The 15518-nt window shown below is 34.0% G+C and overlaps 1 protein-coding gene across 2 annotated transcripts in view; it reads right to left on the bottom strand.

Moving 5' to 3' along the window:
• Nucleotides 1–15273, bottom strand: part of LOC136031690 (uncharacterized) — a 140014-nt gene extending 124741 nt beyond the window's left edge. For both annotated transcript variants that reach the window (XR_010618560.1, XR_010618561.1), the window contains exon 1: nt 15107–15273. The gene's annotated coding sequence lies outside the window, so the exon portion shown is untranslated. The remainder of the gene's footprint in view (nt 1–15106) is intronic.
• Between the last annotated feature and the right edge of the window lie 245 nt (nt 15274–15518).

The following is a 15518-nucleotide window of genomic DNA, read 5'->3' as shown; positions in this document are numbered from 1 at the left end:
AAAGTTCGCCGACCAAGTAAAAATTGGAGTGTCTTTATCAGTGATGGTTTTTAGGAAGTCATATTCTATTGGAATTTTACAATCTTTATTATATTCTCTGTCTCTGTTTTTCTTTTTAATTTGTCTCATTGTGGCAGTTATTCAAAATCGAGTTCTGTCTGAAATGTTTCTATGATTATTGTTTTCATAATATGGCATCTTAGTGAATGTGATTGCGTCTACTATTTTACAATATTTATATTATCATTACGCACTATGAAAGTAAAAGAACAAGTCAATAATCAACCCATTAGCGTTGACTTGAGTGGCATCAATTCATAAAAATTTAGAAGGGGGGAGGATCATAAAATATAATTCGCCATTTCTAGAGGGGTGAATTTATCGTGTTTTCTATTTTTTTCAATGAAAATAAAAAATAAGTATTTTTCAATGAAAACACACCAAGACAAGTATTTTCAAAATCTAGGGGGTAAGAGCAAAAATTCAGGCAGAGGCCCCATCCCCTACCCTAATTGTCGCTACTAATTGAATTGATAAAAATCATTTTGTAGCTCATTCCTATGGAAAAGCTTGTTTAAGAAGCTTTAGAGGGATTTTAGGAGGGTTCTAGAGGGCTTTATTTGATTTTAAGATGATCGTTCGAGTACCCTCTTACAAGGTAAAATATAATTTACAAACAAGTGGCACCTTCCTGTGCCCTTTTTCTAAACATACCCTCAAAACCCGATCAAAACTTTTAAGTGTCGGTTAAAAACTTCCAGATGAGTTCTCTCTTGAGTAATTAATTTATTCACATTAATTGATCTTTATGGTTAAAATTACGTATTTTCTCAACATAAATGCTTAAGCTCCATGATTTTAAGTATGTTTTTCAGTGTATTTCGGAAGATAGAAAATTAAGACTCCCTGATCCCCCAACCAAGATTTTTACCCCATCTAGTCTTTGAAAAATACCTTTTTTGGTATTTTCATGACGAAAAGTGAAAAAAAAATACCCCCTTAGATTATGAGAAATGTATTTTTCCCCAGCCATAATTTCGGTGAATTCAATGAACTGGGTTCTACATGTTCAATACGTTCCATCTTTCATGGGGCCTTTCAAATTAGGAGGTTCTTAATAAAATAAAACAGTGTGATGAATATAATATGATTTAATTGAAATAACCATCAATGATACAATGAAACTGTAGCATTTCCCTCTGATTAGCCAGAACTCCATGGCTAAAATTTATTCCAATAGACTATTAAGCTAGAGAATAATTAGTTGTTATAAAAAACAATTTTCTGGCAAAGGTAAAGGGCGGAGTTGAAAATTGAGACGAACGAAAATTACTCCTTCGGAGTTTATGCAACATACATCTGAAAAACTGTTTTGAACAGACTCGTAATATTTTCCCGAAATTTTAGAATTCTGGAAACTAGAGCATTATTGAAACTATGCTGGAGTGAGTTTCTTAGAGAATTTTTTCATTTCATGGTCGGTAAAATGCGATCGAGAGCCTTATGAATAAGTATTTTACTTTCTGTAGGCCACATAAAGATTTTCATCCTCCTATTTCTGTTTTGTTGCGCTTCACGTTATCAGAACAGCGGTAGTTATCAGTATAAATATAAAGAATACATTAATATATAAAGTAAAAATATAAATTAATATAAATATAATTAATGTAATAATATACAATATACAAAATATAAAATGCAATATAAATAAAATATAATAAAAAATTAAAATCTATATATAAAAAATAAAAGTCTAAATAATAAAAAGTAAAATATGATATGAATATAAAAATAATAAAATATAATTAATATAAATTATTAATATAATGATATATGAAGAAATTAATGTAAAGAAATGCTACAAATCAGTGTAGTTGAAACAGTTTTTTAAATCCATTTTGCACAAAACGCCAAGCCATAATTGTAAATTGATCGGTAGCGTTCTGATTTTTTAGTTTTTCTGCCTTAGAATCAAATTGAAGGAATTTACTTAGAGATTTTGACAAAATTTGAATATTCAATTTTCAATGAACAGTTGGTCTGTTGAATAAGTCCTTAACAATAGAGTCACAGCAGAATTTTGGGTGGATGGAAAAAAGGGGTATTATCATGGTTGCAGTGACTAAGAACGTACCGCAGCCAAAAAACAAAAAACAAAAAAAAACACATTTTGAAAACAAAGTGGCTTGGAAAACAAAATTGCCATCTCCAGCTGATCCTAGAATAGTAACTATTATCTCGACTAGTTTTCATAGAAAAAGTTTGTTTTGAAAACAAATTTGCGGGAATATCTAAAAAATATACTGAAACGTCTCAAACGCATCTTCAGATCGACATCAAAAATGTATCTTTGGAATTGCCACTGACAAAAATCTCATACAGGAAACTTACAGTCCCCTGGCTAGGACAACAAGGAAAAATACTTTTTTTTACCTGGCAAGAACGAATGTTTACTCTTTTTTTTTACATTTCAGAAGTTTGAAAACAAAGTGGCTTGGAAAACAAAATTGCCATCTGTAGCTGATCTTGGAATAGTAACTATTATCTCGACTAATCTTCATAGAAAAGTTTGTTGTGAAGACAGATTTGCAGGAATATCTAAAAAATAGACTAAAACCTCTCAAACGCGTCTTCGGATCGAAATCAAAAATGTATCTTTGGAATTGCCACCAACGAAAACCTTATACAGGAAACTTACAGTCCCCTGGCTAGGACAACAAGGAAAAATACATTTTTTTTAACTGGCAAGCACGAATGTTTACTCTTTTTTTCTTACCTTCATCACTGCTGACGAAAGACAACATAGAGAGCTCTTTAAGGGATTGATTGAAAGTATAGTTGTGTAAATGCACATTTTGACAAAAACTGCATCGGAACTCTCTCCCCGATTCTGCATGGAACTGCCAAACGTTTGATATTCTCAAAAAGTATATAAGAGAATTACTCGTAAATATTTAAGGTTTTTTACCGGTTTTTCACATTACTTATAATCTAATTAGTGTCACTTGTCAAAACAAAATTGTTAATAATTATTAAAAGATACAGAGCCAGGGATGCCAGGGCGGACGGTTACAAGAGTGTTACACGTGCCCAAATTTGCGTGCTTCACAGCAATTTTTGGTGCTAGAGTCAAAAGATGCGCAAAATCAGCATGAGCTCCCACAGGTTCTTATAATTTTAAGACAAGACTACTGATGACGATAATTTTAGCTGACGCACTTGACAGAAGTTACCCACTTTCAGGACTTGTAAGCTTCCCATATTTGAAATGGAGTAAAAAAAAGGTTTGTTATGTTTCAGAGTTTAAAGTGAGTTATATCATTATTTTCACATAAAAGTATTCTAAATTTAAAACTCTTTTCTCACTTCTAAATTTAGTTTATTCTAAACTCAAAACTCTTTTCATCGTTTTTAAAAAAAAGTATTCTAAATTCAAAGCTCTTTTTTTGCGGTTTTGGTAACCATTGGTAAGAGTTACTCCTTTTTTACAGCCCAATACTACTAACCGCTGGATTCTTGCTATATTAATTAGCTTTCGACTCGTCTTTTTCAATAATTAAATTAGAAATCGTGTATTTACTCAACTGTAAAACTAAAGCAAGTGGCAAGTAGAATTAAAATACTTCTCTATTGAGTGATTTTTAACGCCCCGCTCTTTACGCTAAAGTTTGACTCTTTCTTTTAACTCTACATTTAAAAACAGTAAAAAAAACTTTAGCGTAAAGAGCGGGGCGTTGAGAAGGAAAAGCCCCTTTCATATACGGAGTAATTTCTGTTCGTTTTAAGTTTTAATGTCGCTCCTTACTTTCATTTAAAAAACTTGTTTTTTTATTTAATTTCTGAACGTTTTTGAATCAATGCATGTTTTGACTTTGGCTCTCCGCAGAGGAATAATTAAAACGAAATTTGTATGTTGTTTTTTTTGGCTAAATGGCTTTCTCATAATTTTGATCGAATGATTTTGAGAAAAAAAGAGCGGGGGAGGAAGCCTAGTTGCCCTCCGATTTTCGGTTAATTAAAAAGGCAACTAGAACTTTTAATTTTTTACGAATCTTTTTATAAGTAAAAGATTTACTTAACTTATAAATTAGCTTACATAAAGAACTTTTGTATTCTTATGTTTTTATTACATATATGAGGGGGTTCGCCCCTTCGTCTGTACCTCGCTTTTTACACTAAAGCTTAAATTTTGTCCCAGTTCATTAAGAATGACCCCTGAATCACAAAAGCCGCAGAATAAATAGTTGAAATTACTAAAAATACTTTAGCGTAAAGAGCGAGGTATAAGGAGGAGGTGAGCCCTTCAAATGGTTAGTAATTTCTGTTCGTTTCAAGTTTTAATACTGCTGCTTACTTCCAGCTGAAAAAAAACTTTTTCATTGTTTTTTTTAAGTAATGCTAGTAAATCCTGCGCTCCCTTCATGGACATTTTCTTCCCCATGACAAATTCCTCGATGGAAAATTCCCCCACATATCCCCCTCTTCTCAACCTCTGCCTCCAACGAAAAAATCTTCCTGAAAACGCATGTACACTTCCCAATAACCATTACTATATGTAAGCACTGGTCAAAGTTTGGGAAAATCCGCCGACTTTGGGAAAATAATTAGCGTGGGAGGGGGCCTAGGTGCCCTCCAACTTTTTTGGTCACTTAAAAAGGGCACTAGAACTTTCCATGTCCGTTAGAATGAGCCCTCTTGCAACATTCTAGGACAACTTGGTCGATACGATCACCCCTGGGGAAAAAAACAAATAAACATGTAATTAATGCTACTTGGCAGGGAGATGGTAAAAAATTAATTACGACTGGATCCGTGTACGTGATCGTAATCGTTATAGCCTCCAGTTGTTATTTATAAGACAAGACACTTATTGACGATGACATTTTAGCTGACTCCTGACATCAGTGTTACCATCCACCAGGCTTGTCAGCTTTTCAAAAATTATATCTAATTTCAATTGTTAGTTTCTGTATTGTGAATTCATTATTGCAAGATATATATTACAATTTTTGTACAAAAGTCTTCTAAATTTAAAACAATGTACGAACAAAGTAATAACTTAAAAATATATTTTAAAAAGTCTATGAGTTAGCCTTATTGTTCATAAAATGTTTATCACATTATAATATGTAACAATCCAGCCTCAAAGGGATTTTAAACATATAAATACATGTAATAGGCATTTTAAAATAAAAATTGAAGAGTCTCAACATGCACACAGCCGCTAGCTGACCATCTCAATTACTATACAGAAACCGGTTCTCTTTGTATTACTCATTCTTTTTAAGTATAATCCTCTCTACCAGATATTTTGATGAAACTGAATTAAAAGCATAAAATTAATATTACTCTTCTTCGTCGTGTTTAGTTTGATTTTCAGTCATTTTTTCTAAATATATTCTCCTCTACAAGTGAAGGAAAAACTCCAATAAACAAGAAATGAATCAAAAAATAATGTCGAACATTGTTGCCCCAGCCAAAATTTAAGTAAATTTGGATTAGGAATTCCTCCATAATCCCGCACATGTAATTTTAAACAACCTGGAAACAAAGTAGAAATGTTACATTCAGGTATTGGCGAAATGTTGTTTTTTTTCTAGGGGATGGCAACTCCTCTTAAGGTGCCGCGAAATATTAAAATTCTATGTTTTAACGATGAACATCTAATAGTTTAAAACAGTTCCATAGGATAATCTTCGATTGGTCGTATGTAAGAACACACAAAATCGGATACAACATGTAATTATTTGTGAACTGCGAGTCGGACGATTCTTAATAGGTGTGGAAAAAAGGTCTTACTTTTGCCTTTCCATAATACTAATTCACTATTCTCATTTTGTTTTCCTTTCAGCAAAATTAGACTTCTATACTTTTGCGTTATGTGTATCTATAAAGCTTCTGTTTTATATGGGTAGTCTGCATGGTTTCGGGCCCTCTCCTTTTGCACAGCGTCAATTACTAATCAAACAGTGCCTAAAGGTACATCTGCAGGACATTTTGACTCTTTTTAAAATAACTTTTATTTCAGCTGAAATTAAGAAGTAAAATTGAAACTTAAAACGAACACAAGGTATTCTATACATGAGGGGGGCTTCCACTCCCTCAAACCTTTTACTCTTCACACTAAAGTTTTATAGTGCTTCAAAAAAAGCTTCTTGTTCCAGTTGAACGGCCTCTGTTTTTTAATTTTTCGTTCTTAAATAATTGGGACGAAAAGTCAAACATCAAATCAAAATTCTGAGACAGCCATTTTGATCAACGGTGTTGATAATTCCGGAAATTATGTTTTTGGGTATGACAGCCCCCCTCCCCCATCCATCAGGACAAGAGTTTTAAGTTATGCTTTAGGGGCATATAAGATTCTCTATAGAAAATTTTGTCGTAGAAACTTCAAAAAGGGCTCATTCAATTAAAAATTGAGAGGACTAGTGCCTGTGTTATCAGTCGAAGGTGATCGGAGGACAAATGCCTCCCCCCCCCCACATGCCTATCATTTCCTAAAACACTTCTAATCAGGATTTTGAGATAGCCATGTTGTTCAACGTAGATGAAAGTTCCGGAAACTGTGTATTTGAGCATGTCAAATCCCCCAAGCCCTCGGGGCAAGGGTTGTAAGCTATGCCCTAGGAGAATATAAGGTTTTTGTAGAAAGCGTGGTCATATAAAGTTCGGAGGGGACTCATTGGTAATCTTAAGCTCTAGTGCCCTTTTTAAGATTCAAAGTGATTGGAGGACAGCTAACGCCCCCCCCCCACATACACTTGTCATATTGTTCCAAAATACATCTAATAGTAACCCTCCAGCCCCTAGGGCAAGGGCTGTAAGTCATGCTCTGAAAGAATATATGGTTTTTATAAAAAGAATGGTCATATAAAGTTCGGAGGGTCCTCATTGGTAATCAAAAGCCCTAGTGCCCATTTTAAGAGTCAAAGTGAACGGAGGGCAGCCGCCCCCCCCCCCTCACACACATATTGCATTATTCCGAAATGCATTTAATATAAAATTTAAAATGGCCATTTTATTCAAAATGTATAAATATCATATAACAAGGCTCTTGAGGGTTTTAAAAAAAAAACAAAGCCTCGGGAGCAAGGGTTTTAAGGGGAATCTAAGGTTTTTATGTGAGAGATGGTTAGATTAACTTTACGGAAGTTCCAGTTTCCCTTTAAGAGTCAAACGTGATGGAGGGCAGCAAGCCCCCCCCCCAACTACCCCCCAACAATTGTTGTCATTATAGGGATTTCCCCCCTATTTTAAGGATTTTTGAGGTCTGTTAAGGGCGAAATTTTTTATTTTGAGATTTGGGGATTTTTAGGGATCTATACAATTCTTCTGGAGTTTTTAAGGAATTTCTACGTTTTTTTCTAAAGCCCGTGATTCTCAACAATATAGTGCATAGATTTAATATTCAATCGAATAAATCATAAGGAAGCTAACTAAAAAAAAAAAAGCGAAAATAGCGGTCCATTACACCTCCCAATACGTGCCAAATTAGTATTTATGCAAATACTAGCTGTTGGGGTGGCGCTTCGCACCCCCCCAAGCCGTAAGTCGTTACGCGCCATATTAGTTACGCGCCATTGTAGTTGTATCCCTATGTCCCACCTGTGAATATAGATATATATATATATATATATATATTTATATATATATATATATATATATATATATATATATATATATATATATATATATATATATATATATATATATATATATATATATATATACATATATATATATGTGTTTTTAACTAATTAAAACTTGCGAATATACAACATTCTTTGCTGTCCCATTGTCTGTGCATATAAATAGATTGTCAGGTTTACCGACTCTTGAACATGTAACATATAATGGTCCATGGGAAAACAATCCGTATTCAGATCTATACCTCATGATTCTAATGATTGCCCTTGAGCTTTGTTGATGGTGATTGCTAATCGACCATTCCCTGTGTCGCCGTCATCATTTATATATCCCTCTGTGCCCCCGGCGTCTCCGTTGTAGTTGTGTCCCTGTGTCCCGGTCGTTCTTTATATTCCCTGTGTCCTGGTCGTCATTTGTGTCCCGGTGTCCCGGTCTGTGATTTCTCTTTGAGCATCCCGGGCGTCATTTATATTCCTTGTGTCCCGGTGTCCCGGTCGTCATTTCTGTCCCGGTGTCCTGGTCTGTATATACATTCGTTTTTAAATTGTTTTTTTTTTAGTTTTTAGTTTTTTACCTTTTTTTTAGTTTTTTTTTAGTTATACCTCATGATTCTAATGATTGCCCTTGAGCTTTGTTGATGGTGATTGCTAATCGAACATTCCCTGTGTCCCCGTCGTCATTTATATATCCCCCTGTGCCCCCCGGCGTCCCCGTTGTAGTTGTGCCCCTGTGTCCCGGTCGTCATTTATATTCCCTGTGTCCCGGTCGTCATTTGTATCCCGGTGTCCCGGTCTGTATATACATTCGTTTTTGAAATGGTATATGATGAAATAAATTTTTGTATTTTTCCCCTTTTTTTCTTTTCAGGTTTTTTTTGGTTTTTACTTTTTTTTATTTTTTTTTTATTTTTTTTTTATTTTTATTTTTTTTTAGTTTTGTTTTTCTCTTTTATTTTTCATTTTTTTCCCTTTTTTTCTTTTTTTTCTTTTTTATTTTTGTTTTAGTTTTTTAGCTTTTTTAGTTTTTTTATTAGTTTTTAGTTTTTTTTTCTTTTTAATTTTTTTGTAGTTTCTACCTTTTTTTAGTTTTTTTAGTTTTTTTTCACTTATGTCCTGGTCGTCATTTATACTCCCTGTGTCCCGGTCGTCATTTGTGTCCCGGTGCTTTGTTGATGGTGATTGCTAATCGAACATTCCTTGTGTCCCGGTCGCTTTCTCTTTGAGTGTCCCGGTCGTCATTTATATTCCCTATGTGGCGGTGTCCCGGTCGTCATTTGTGTCCCGATGTCCCGGTCTGTAATTTTGGCAGTCGAAAACATGACGTCAGTCGACACACAAACATGACGTCACTCGACAGACACACACACACGCACAGACAACTTATTTTTATATATATAGATACCGCCTTTGAAACTTCTGATTTCTCACTGTATCAGATATAGATCTCAGAGCGTTATAATTAAGAGGATAAGCGAACCTAGTGAATCGAAATCTGCAAATATGTTCTATGCTTCTTATTTCACAACATCTTATTTGCTCAGGTCAATTTTTTTCTTCATATTTAAGGTTTTTTACTCTCTATAATCGATCAGTTCCAAATTATATTTTCTTCTGTTAATAACCTTTGAAAGGAGATTGGATATGAATACATCCTTTACATCTGCAAGCAGATCTGAAATAGAGCTATTGAAAAAAAAGGAAGGTATAAATTAAATACAATTTTCCGAACGAAAAAATGAAATTATTGAAAAAGAAAATACGACTTAGTGCTTTTCACAATAGGATTCGTAATATAACAAGACAGGTTAAACGGATTATTGTTTGATGACTGAACTGGGTCGGGAGTAAGGGGTCGGGGTATCTCTTCTGGGAATTTCTTAGTGGTTTTAGTTTTTAGTTTTAATATCTAATCAATACTCCAATAATTCTCCAAATTCTCTTGTTTGTAATTGAAATGCGTAATAAGCGCGAATAACTTCCTATTCTATAGAGGTTTCAAGCTCTTATACGCACAAAACGTTGAATTTGCATTTTTTTTTTTTTTTTTTTTTGTGCCAGAAGAAAGATCATGGATTTGTGTTTTTTCCAAGGGAAGATTGCACCGAGCCAATACTCATAGAACACCGGACGAGGGCCCATTTGAATGCAAATTGAAATTTATAGTTCTCTGTTTTGTATGACTAAAAGAAATGGAGGGTAATCAGCCCCCCTCACGCGTCTCTTTTTTTCCCAAAAAAAAATCTATCTTAATAAGCATTACAAGGTGACCAAACTTTGAATTGCGAGACAAATTTCAGAAATAAAATGACATTCAGTGTACTCCACCCCCTCCAAAAATATGTACCCCGAAAACCCTGATTCACAGTAGAAAAACTTTTGTGTAATTTTTCCAGGTGTCCAACTAAAAAAAGGAAAAACAACCCTCAAGTACAGTGTAATTATTGGAACACCAGCAACAATTTTGAAAATGATCTTTAGCGTCAAATAATCTACAAAGCGTAAAACTACCACAGATCACCATCAATAAATAAATATAACCCAAAACAAACATAAATTACAATAAACAACCGAATGAAACTCATAGGGGCTCACAACCCTTAGAATTACCCTTGACGACTCCATGCGTAAAATTGAGACGGAAAAGAGAAAGCGAGACATATAAAGAGAATTTTGTATAGGAATTCTGGCAAATTCACCTAGTGCATAATTTTCCCTGACGAGTCTCCCCTGAAAACTTCCCTCCCCATGGAAAACTGCCCCGTGGAAAATCCCCAGCTGAAAATTCGTCACTGCCCATCCAAAAATATATGCATACTTCCCAAAAACAAATACTATGCGTAAACAATGGGCAAATTTTATAACTGAAATACCTTTCCCCCAAGGCTAGGGGGGGTCATTTTATATCTAAAAGCATAGATATTGGGCTTTAAACTATGATAAACAAAATGGCTATTTAAATTTTTTTATCAGACGATTTTGGGAGGGGGCCTAGTTGCCCTCCAATCTTTTTTGGTCACTTTAAAAGAGCACCAGAGCTTCTAATTTCCATTCGAATGAGCCCTTACACGACGTTCTATGACTAATTGGTTGATGATCACCCCTGACAAAATAAAAAAAGATAGATAAACGAACAAATAAATACGCGTGATCTTTCTTCTGGCAAAAAAAAAAAAATATATAAATTCCACATTTTGCAGATATGAGCTTGAAACCATAACAATAGGGTTTTCTGATACGCTGAATTTGATGATGTGATTTTCATTGAGATTACGTGAGTTCTAGGGGACATTTCTATCTTTTTTCCAAAATCAGGCAAATTTGTTCAGGCTCGTAACCTTTGTTGGGTGAGACAAAACTTAATGAAATATATATATATATATATATATATATATATATATATATATATATATATATATATATATATATATATATATATAAATATATATATATATATATATATATATATATATATATATATATATATATATATATATATATATATATACATATATATATATATATATATATATATATATATATATATATATACATATATATATATATATATATATATATATATATATATATATATATATATATATATATATATATATATATATATATATATATATATGTATATACTAGCTGTTGGGGTGGCGCTACGCGCCACCCCAACACCTAGTTGGTGGGGCGCTTCGCGCCACCCCAAGCCCCCCCGCGCGCGTAAGTCGTTACGCGCCATATTAGTTACGCGCCATTGTAGTTGCGTCCCTGTGTCCCACCTGTGAATATAGATAGATTTATATATGTGTTTCAAACTACGTAAAAATTGCGAATATACAACATTTTTGGCTTTCCCACTACTGGGAGCTTTCCGTTTCCAATTGCCAGCAATTGATCTGAAAATGTTTGACCAGAGTCATCGTTTTGCAATCGGACACGCATATTTGTAGTTAATATTAATATTTTTACGTGTGCCCATAAATTAGAATTTTTCAGGCAAGCATTCATTTCGTCTGCAGGAGATAAACTACGTAAAAATTGCGAATATACAACATTCTTGGCTTTCCCATTGTCTGTGCATATACAAAGCCGTATGCACTAATAATGACGTCATATGCAAACGCTCTTTTTACAAACAAACAAACATGCATACACACAACTCGTTTTTATATAGATAGATAGATAGATAGATACAATACAAATTAACTGCGTAAAACTTGCGAATATACAACATTCTTCGCTGTCCAATTGTCGCTGCATATAAATAGATTGTCAGGTTTACCGACCCTCGAACATGCAACGTACAATTGTCCATGGGAAAAACAATCAGTATTAAGAGCTATACCACATTTTTCTAATGATTGACCTTGAGCTTTGTTAATGGTGATTGCAAATGCTAATCGAATTGGGAATTGCAATCTTTTAAATTGAAAAGGCAGATCCGTTGGAATCATGGGAATGCTAGGAATAAGAACAGCCTCACCCTCAAAAGGCCCTGTCAAGATTGTGGCCTCTATTAGGTTTTCCATTGTTTTTTTTTACGGTAAGTCGCGTGCCATTACAAAGCTTTGGTGGGTTGATATTTCTTAAAAGTATTATTGGTACGCCTATTTTTAGTTGTAGCACGTGTGGTGGAAACCCTGAAAGATCTATGGAATTTAAAAATTCAGATGGATAATTAACCGCTTCATTTGGTTCCAAAACTGTGTCGACTGACTTGCAAAGGACTGCCTGGTCTCGAATCTTGGTCAAAACAATATTGTTGATTTCGTGGACGTCTATATTTTTGGGTGCGAGAATCGCTCTTTCACTTAGCCATTTATTATTTTTATAATTTTTTAGAATATTCGGAAATACTTTTTCAATCAATTCATTTTTGGACGTCACTAAATTACAGAAATCAGCAGGTAGTTGTATACGTCCTGAAATTGAGTCTATCGTATCATAAATGTCTTTTTGTTCCAACGTTAACTTGGAAATGTTATTTTGTACATACGACAATAGATCACTCGTACTGTAACACCATTTCCTCTTGATGAGTTTTGAGCGGAAGGGGAACTTCACTCTCATGCAGTTACACTCGCCTGAGGGGGTGGGCTGCAAATGCAAGTCTAACAAAAACTCTTACATGACACCTTTTGAAATAGCCAATAATGCAGCGAGATAAAAACAGTGACAAAAAAGAAAGTGAATGAAATGGAAGGGGAAGAATAAAACCGGAATTTTGGCTCTTTAGAATGCAGTCAACACATAAAAGAGAACTTTCTTTCGCCAATTCTCAAGTAAACTAAAAAAAAAAAGAAATACAACTCAATCCAAACTCTCAAATTTGGAAAATCATGATTTCTGCGGCGGGGTGGGGGGAATTTTCGGTACTTCCATTTTACATAGAACAAACGTGAGAAATTTTTATTGTGAACATGAGATAATTCCTGGTTTTCACAGATTTTACGCCAGACAATTAGCTTCGGCTCGGTAGGAAAATAAACCGTAGCTCTATTTTAATTAATTTACTATATGTATTTAATATATGCTATGCTTCATCCCCGCCCTTACCCCTAATGTGCAAATATATAGCCCAAATTTGTTTCTAAACTATTATATTTTTATCATAATTAGGCGTGTGTTCTAAATAAGCAGAAAGTACCTTATTTTCCAAGGGGGAATATTATTAGAGGGGTTAATATCCACGGTGGTCGTTTTCCAGAGTGTGATGGTGGTGGGAAGAGGTGGGGGGGGGTAAAAACTTAGACTCTAGAGCCAAGTCTTACCATTCAATGTTTAGCTAGAAGAAGGGTTGCACTCTTTTATTTTTACTGGGGTTCGGTTATTTATTTAACTATCTGTTTACTTATACAAAAAGGTGAATGCAAACAATTAATGAAGATGACAATTTGGAGGTGAACTGCAGGTAGGCTTAAAACGACATTTTAAAGAGTAAATATAGAAAAACAGTAATTGACTTTGATAACTCGATTGAATGAAATAGAAAACAGTTAAAAGAAATCATAGAAACTCATTTTCTAATTCTCCTACACAATTCTCCGCAAATTCAAGTAACTAATTCTCCACATTTCATGTAATTGATTGACTTTGATAAGCAATTTTGATAACGATATTAATAAGTAACTAATAATGGGGGGGGGGAGTAAAGTTACCTATCTAAAGTCATTAGGGTACCTACAAAAGACGGTTGTTGGGTATCAATCAAACAAAACATAAACCATTACCAAATTTTCCATAAGTACGGCCAAGTATGTACAAAAACATAAAATGATAAAGAAAAAAGGCACGCTGCTTAGTTGTGATAGTTGTGAAAACTATCACACGAGACTATTTTCTGAAATGACGGGGGAAACTACCAATAAAAATGCATTCAAGTCTTTTCTTATTCAACCGAATAATATTCAGTTGAAATTATTCAATTGGTTCAATTAAAGCTAAATCCTGACACAAACAATTTCTTAGGAGAGAAATCTTTCGTACTAAAATAAGGAAGCTACTAGATGGGACCGAACTAATTTCCAAAGTGACGAGCTTAAAGAAAAGGGAGACGATTAGTCAGTTGACAATAGGGTTTTGAGGAATAGGGAGAATGTCCCCACTGTGGATCCTGGGACGTTTGAAAATGTTTGATAAACTGGGGCGCAAAGTGTTAAGAATATTTATACTTAGCCAATACTTTATAAAATCACTGAAAATATCGAGCCTAATGGATGTAAGTGCCAAGCTAGTTGAAACCCCCCCCCCCACTCATTTTTAAGTAACACTTTTAAGAGCAGCAGTTTACATAGAAGGTGCGCCAAAACCTTTACAGTTGGATTCTCTGGTACGATGAATTTGATTGTGTTATTTCCATAAGAATCACTCATGTTTGAGGAGTAGGAGTGCTTTCCTCATAATAAAGAAATCAGGTAGCTTTTTTAGCAATTGGCGGGCAGCTTTAAACTTGTTAAATCTGCCTATTTAGAACCACCATAAAAAGCAGATTCTGTGAATATATGTATTTTCGTCGCAACTCATTTTATAATGTTTCAATTCGAATTAACATGAGGCATCTCTTGCTTGTAGCCCGTTACCATGAACTGTTTGATTTTCCAGTATGTATAAAATGTTCAGTGTGTTTGTTCTTTTTTTCCTTTTCTCGTTTCCTTTTCCGTTGATAAAGACTTCGAGATATGAAACCGAAATGGGCAATAATAAAAACACTGTTTTTTTGAAAATGTGCATGGAATCCCTTCTTCCTATGTTATTCATGTTCTAATTTCGTGCCAAATCAATTGAATGTCTCACGGTTTGTACGTTTTCACACATGCTATTTGTAGATAATTTATTAGCATAATTTACAGTATTCTGGATAAAGGTGCAGACCAGGAAAAAGAAAGAAAACGTTTGGGTTTTGAAAGGAACCCCCAAAAGAACTATGAAACCACTTTAAAACAATTATAAATACTTACTTGTCTCATTCCTAAGGCCATAGTTTGTCACCTACCCCTATAATGGACAGTCCGCTTTATAAAATACCATTATATTTTGGGTAAGCTACTCCCATACAATCCAGAAAACATTTGAGAAGTTTTCTGAATGTAGTATATAACAAAAGAATAAAAGATCTAAAGCTTCACTGGCCGACCATGACAAAAACAAAGAAATGAATTTAAAGACGATAAACGGGTCTATGACCAGTAAATGAAAGCGAAGAGAAACAACAAAAATCCGACGAATATTTAGTCCATATATAACAAAGCGTCTTCACCGTAAAAACAAAACAAAAAAGAACAGAAAAAAATAGAAACTAAAACTAAAAAATATAACTAAAAACATATGTAAAACTGACATAAAATATATAATAAACAATTACATACATTT

This window comes from Artemia franciscana, chromosome 10 (assembly GCF_032884065.1).
Source record: "Artemia franciscana chromosome 10, ASM3288406v1, whole genome shotgun sequence".
NCBI classification, from domain to species: Eukaryota; Metazoa; Arthropoda; class Branchiopoda; order Anostraca; family Artemiidae; genus Artemia; species Artemia franciscana.
Note: the sequence above shows the minus strand (reverse complement) of the source record. Positions and strands in the feature narration are given on the sequence as shown.